The following is a 6,662-nucleotide window of genomic DNA, read 5'->3' as shown; positions in this document are numbered from 1 at the left end:
AGCAGTAAGGAAGGAGAAGATGAAATATGAGAGTTAGCTAACAAATAATGTAAAAGTTCTTTTTAGATATATAAAAGGTAAGAGAAAGGCAAGAGCGAACATTGGACCTCTGGTAAATGAAGTTGCGGATGTAGTAATGGGAAACAAAGAAATGGTAGAGGAATTGAATAAATATTTTGCATGAGTTTTCACAGTGGAAGCCACCAGCAGTTCATACCAGAGCTTCAAGAGAGTTGGGGGCAGAGATGAGTGAAGGTGCTGAGAAAACTGAAAGTCTGAAAGTGGATAAATCATCCAGACCAGATGGGCTGCACCCCAGAGTTCTAAAGGAGATAGCTGAGGAGATTGGTGTTGATCTTTCAGGAATCTCTGGATTCAGGGAGTGTCCCAGAAGACTGAAAAATGCTAATGTAATATCCCTATTAAAGAAGAGCAGGAGGCAGAAGATGGGAAATTATAGGCCGGTTAGCCTGACCTCAGTTGTTGATAAGATTTTAGGGTCCATTGTTATTAATTTGCAGACTGCCTTATTTCAGTTGCAATCCTTATCCCTAACAGTCGGTAATCATTTTAATTCTCTACTTTGCTCCCATCTTTTAGTCCTTAGCCTTCTGGAGTATTCCAATGAAGTTCAAAACAAAATTGAAAACCTTATATCTCATCTTTTGGCTGAGCGCTTTACAGCTTTCTGGACTCAACAGTGACTTCAACAATTTTAACCATGACCTCTGTCCCAATTTTATTTCCTGTGACTTTGCTGATTTTGGTTTATATTTTTCCTTTTTTTGTTTACTCTTGGCAGCTGTTGATGATTTTGCCAATCAGATTTCACCTACACATGTCCCATTACCATTTCTATTGGCCTTGTACCACGAACATTGTAAGTTTTCATAGTATTTCATTGTATCACGGATTACTTCATTTATTCTTTATTCCACCCTCCTTTCATTTGCTTAAAACCTATTAAATCTGTTACTTTTCCCAGTTCTGAGAAAGGTCATCGGCATCGAACATTAGCTTTTTCTGCCTCCACAGATCCTACCGGACCTAATGAGTATTTCCAACATTTCTGTTTTTATCCCAGTTTTGATGGCTGCTATAGGCTGTAATCTGATCTCAGCCAAGGTACTGGCTGTTGAGGAAAGGATAGTGATATGACTGGCCCAAATGACCCTGCTTAGAAGGCAAGCTAAGTTCCCACTCCTGCTTTCCATCCTGACCTGCTATTCAATTATCCCAACTTGGAAAAAGACCCTTAGATACTGTTTGAGTATGTGGTTGGCTGTGATGGTTCTCACTAACAAGTGATTCCTACATTACAACAGTGACTATATATAAAATGTTCACTTTGGTCGTGGAGCACGTCAGGACATATGAGGATGTGAAAGGTACTCCATAAATACAAATTCTTTATTTATTGATTATTCACTGTACAGCTTACACTTGGTGAACAGACACTTCAAGAAAGTAGCACTGAGTTTATGATTTCAGTGGTGCTGGTTTCAAATATGGATCACTTTGAGAAGGCAGAAGGTAGGAGGGTACATTTGGAAGGGATTCATACTGCTGCTTTATAGTAAAAGGAAGGTAAAATATACATATTGAGGTATGGTTGCTATTTGCTATTGGCATAAATAATTAAGTGATGTAACTGAACGTTATGATTTGGAGATGCCGGTATTGGTCTGGGGTGTACAAAGTTAAAAAATACAAAACACCAGGTTATAGTCCAACAGGTTTAATTGGAAGCACACTAGCTTTTGGAGTGACGCTCCTTCATCAGGTGATAGTGGAGGGCTCAATCCTAACACACAGAATTTATAGCAAAAATTTACAGTGTGATGTAACTGAAATTATATAGTGAAAAATTGATTGTCTGTTAAGCCTTTCATCTGTTAGAATACCGTGATAGTTTCACTTCTTTCATGTGTAAATCACAAAACCTTTTTTTAAAAAGTTGCATCACGGTATTCTAACAGATGAAAGGCTAGTGTGCTTCCAATTAAACCTGTTGGACTATAATCTGGTGTTGTGTGATCTTTAACTGAACGTTATACATCATTTGGTGGGAAGTGTTAATGCAAAATAGATCAAGGATGTGAAAGGTAGGTTGAATTCTTTATACTGTATCCTGACTTTCTCTTGGGACATAAGTTTTGACAGTTTATTTGTGTTAAATATTTCAGGTTCTCATACAACAATTTCCATTGAAAGGGTGAGTCAGACAACTTCAGACTACATTGCCAACAGATGTTTCAGGTGAGTATTTGCAACAGCTTCACTAAAATTATCACTTGATCAACTGTGACGTCATTATTGTATAAATTGATGTTTTAAATTTTAAAAATCCTTCCAACGACAGGGTTTGACTTAAATGCTGCACCTGAAACCTGAATCACCACGTGCTAGTGCAGAAGAAACCACTTCCATTCATTGGTCCACATGAGTTGTCTGTTCTGTGTGGGTGTGACTTAAACTCTGCGCATCTTCTTGGGAACAAAGTTCATATTGTCTGCTTGGCATCATGTGTCATATTTTAAGGCATATAAGGCATATATCTCTGAACTGAAAAATTGAGGTCTAATCCTATTGCAACGATAGCCCCAATATGCAGTTATTAACTTAAAAATGTGGAGAGAGTTGCCAACATGTGCTGACTGTAGGCCTAGTTTTGCTAAGGCAATCACTGTCACCACATCTCTCAGGATTTAGCACTTTTGTCTATGTTTGAACCAAGGCTGTACTGAGGTCAGGCACTGAGTGGCTCTGATGGAACCCAAACTAGGATACTGAGCAGGTCATTGATAAACAGGTGCTGCTTGATAACACTGTTGATAAGCCCTTCCATCATTTTTGCTGGTGGTCAAAAGCAGACTGACAGAGCAATAATTGGTCAAGTTGGATTTGTCCTGCTGTTATGAATAGGACATACATAGGCAGTCTTCCAAAATGTTTGATGGATGCGAATTCCTGCACTGGAACAGCTTGGCTAGGAGGCAGCTCATTCTGGAACACAGGTCTTTAGTGATGTTACTGGAATATTGTCAGGGCCCATAGCCATTGGAATTACCAATCCTTTTGGCCCATATATATTGCTGTATCTGTGAGTGTGTGGTAGTGTGAGTGTGTTAATGAGTATGTTGTATCTCAGAGGTATGAGAGTGTGTATTAGTGTTAGTGAGTCTGCTGTATCTGTGAGATTGTATTAATATGTGTTAGTGAGTTTGCTGAGAGTGAGCTATATAAGTTTTTGTGTCAGTGAAAGTGTTATATCAGTGTGTCAGTGAGTGTGCTATGCTTAAGTGTTAGAGAGTAGTGCTCTGTTGGCATGTTTAGGGATTTGCTGTATCTGTGTCATAGAGATGTACAGCATGGAAACAGACCCTTCAGTCCAACTTGTCCATGCCAACCAGATATCCCAACTCAATCTAGTCCCACCTGCCAACCAGATATCCCAACTCAATCTAGTCCCACCTGCCAACCAGATATCCCAACTCAATCTAGTTCCACCTGCCATATCCCTCCAAAGCCTTCCTATTGATATACCATCCAGATGCCTTTTAAATGTTGCAATTGTACCAGCCTCCACCACTTCCTCTGGCAGCTCATTCCATACACGTACCACACTCTGCGTGAAAAAGATACGCCTTAGGTCTCTTTTATATCTTTCCCCTCTCACCCTAAACCTAAATCTGGTTCTGGACTCCACCACCCCAGGGAAACGACCTTGAGTATTTATCCTATCCATGCCCCTCATGATTTTATAAATCTCTATAAGGTCACCCTTCAGCCTCCGACGCTCCAGGGAAAACAGCCTTAGCCTATTCAGCCTCTCCCTATAGACTCAAATCCTCCAACCCTGGCAACATCCTTGTAAATCTTTTCTGAACCCTTTCAAGATTCACAACATTCTTCCAATAGGAAGGAGACCAGAATTGCACACAATATCCCAACAGTGGCCTAACCAATGTCTTGTACAGCCGCAACATGACCTCCCAACTCCTGTACTCAATACTCTGACCAGTAAAGGAAAGCATACCAAACACCTTCTTCACTATCCTATCTACCTGCGACTCCACTTTCAAGGAGCTATGAACCTGCACTCCAAGGTCTCTTTGTTTAGGAGCAGTCCCTAGGACCTTACCATTAAGTGTCTAAGTCCTGCTAAGATTTGCTTTTCCAAAATGCACACCTTGCATTTATCTAAATTAAACTCCATCTGCCTCTTCTCAGCCAATTGGCCCATCTGATCAGGATCCTGTTGTAATCCTTCTTTGCTGTCCACTCCACCTCCAATTTTGGTGTCATCTGCAAACTTATGAACTGTACCTCTTATGCTCACATCCAAATCATTTATATAAATGATGAAAAGTAGTGGATCTAGCACCGATCCTTCTGGCACTCCACTGGTCACAGGTCTCCAGTCTGAAAAACAACCCTCCCCCACCACCCTCTGGCTTCTACCTTCGAGCCAGTTCTGTATCCAAATGGCGCGTTCTCCCTGTATTCCATAAGATCTATCCTTGCTAACCAGTCTCCCATTGGGAACCTTGTCGAATGTCTTACTGAAGTCCATTTGGATCACATCTACTGCTCTGCCCTCATCAATCTTCTTTGTTACTTCTTTAAAAAACTCAATCAAGTTAGTGAGACATGACTTCCCACGCCCAAAGCCATGTTGACTATCCCTAATCAGTCCTTGCCTTTCCAAACACATGTACATCCTGTGCCTCAGGATTCCCTCCAACAACTGACGTCAGGCTCACTGGTCTATAGTTCCCTGGCTTGTTCTTACCACCTTTCTTAAACAGTGGCACCACGTTAGCCAACCTCCAGTCTTCCATCGCCTCATCTGTGACTATCAATGATGAAAATATTTTTGTAAGAGGCCCCGCAATCACTTCCCTAGCTTCCCACAAAATTCTAGGGTAGACCTGATCAGGTCCTGGGGATTTATCCACTTTTATGCATTTCAAGACCTCCAGCACTTCCTCCTTTATAATATGAACATTTTTCAAGATGCCACCATCTATTTCCCTACATTCTATATCTCTCATGTCCTTTTCCACAGTAAATGCTGATGCAAAATACTTGTTTAGTATCTCCCCCATCTCCTGTGGCTCCACACAAAGGCCACCTTGCTGATCTTTGAGTGCTCTTTTCCTATGTTAGTGAGTGTGCCATATCTGAGTATGTGAGTCAATGAGTATGTTCGTGAGTGCATGTGTTTATGAATGAGTGTATTCATGAGTGTGAATTAATGAGTTAGTGAGTGTGTGTGTTAATGAGTGAGTGATTTGGTTAGTGAGTGTGTTCATGAGTCTGAGATGTTAGTGAGATTAGATTAGATTACATTACAGTATGGAAACAGGCCCTTCAGCCCAACAAGTCCACACCGACCCGCTGAAGCACAACCCACCCATACCCCCTACATTTATCCCTTACCTAACACTACAGGCAATTTAGCATGGCCAATTCACCTTACCTGCACATCTTTGGACTGTGGGAGGAAACTGGAGCACCCGGAGGAAACCCACGCGGACACGGGGAGAACATGCAATCTCCACACAGTCAGTCACCTGAGGCGGGAATTGAACCCGGGTCTCTGCAACTGTGAGGCAGCAGTGCTAACCACTGTGCCAACATGCCGCCCACCAAAATTGTGTTAGTGAGTGTGAGTGTGAGTGAGTGTGTCTGTATTAGTATGTTTTAGAGAATATGTTAGTGAGTGTGCAGGTGAGTCTGTGTATGCTAATGAGTGAGTTAATGAGTGTGTTAGTGAATGTGTTAATGATGTGTGTTAGTGAGTAGGTCAGTAAGTGAGTGTGTTAGTGTTTTTGTGTGTTAATGTATGTGTTCTAGAGTATGTTAGAGAATGAGTGTGTGCGTGTTAATGAATGAGTGATTTAGTGAGTGTGTGTCAGTGAGTGATTGCATTTTAGTTAGTATATGTTAGAGAGTGTCAGTGAGTTGTGTTATTAGTCAGTTGTGTTAGTGAGTATGTCAGTGAGTGTCTATTAGCGAGTGCGTGTTAGTAAATGTGTATTAGAGTGTTAGTGAGTGTGTCAGTGAGTGAGTGTATTAGTTTGAGTGTGTTAGAGAATTTCAGTAATTGTGTATTAGTGAGTGTGTGCTACAGAGTGTCAGTGGGTGTGTATGAGTGAGTGTGTTAGAGTATGTCAATGGTGTCTGTCAGTGTGTATTAGTGAGTGTGTTAGTGAATGGATTAGAGTGCATGTGTATTAGTTGTTGAGTGTGTTAGTGAGTGTGTTCCAGTATCAGTGAGTGTGTATTAGTGAATGTGTTAGAGTGTGTCAGTGTTTATTAGTGAGTGCATTAGAGTGTGTCAGTGAGTGAGTGTGTATTAGTCAGTGTGTGTTAGAGTGTGTCAGCGATTGTGTATTCATGAGTGTTAGAAAGTGTGTTAGTGAGTGTGTCAGCAAATGTGTATTAGTGAATGCGTTAGAGAGGATGTCAGTGAGTATCTATTGGTGAGTGTGTGTTACAGACTGTGTCAGTGATTGTGTATTAGTGTGTGTGTTAAGAGAATGTGTTACTGACTGTGTGTTAGAGAGTGTCAGTGAGTGTGTATTAGTGAGAGTGTATTAGTGAGTGCGTGTTAGTGTGTGTTAGAGAGTGAGTCAGTGGGTGTGTATTAGTGA

This window comes from Chiloscyllium punctatum, chromosome 17 (assembly GCF_047496795.1).
Source record: "Chiloscyllium punctatum isolate Juve2018m chromosome 17, sChiPun1.3, whole genome shotgun sequence".
NCBI classification, from domain to species: Eukaryota; Metazoa; Chordata; class Chondrichthyes; order Orectolobiformes; family Hemiscylliidae; genus Chiloscyllium; species Chiloscyllium punctatum.
This window is presented reverse-complemented; position numbering follows the sequence as displayed.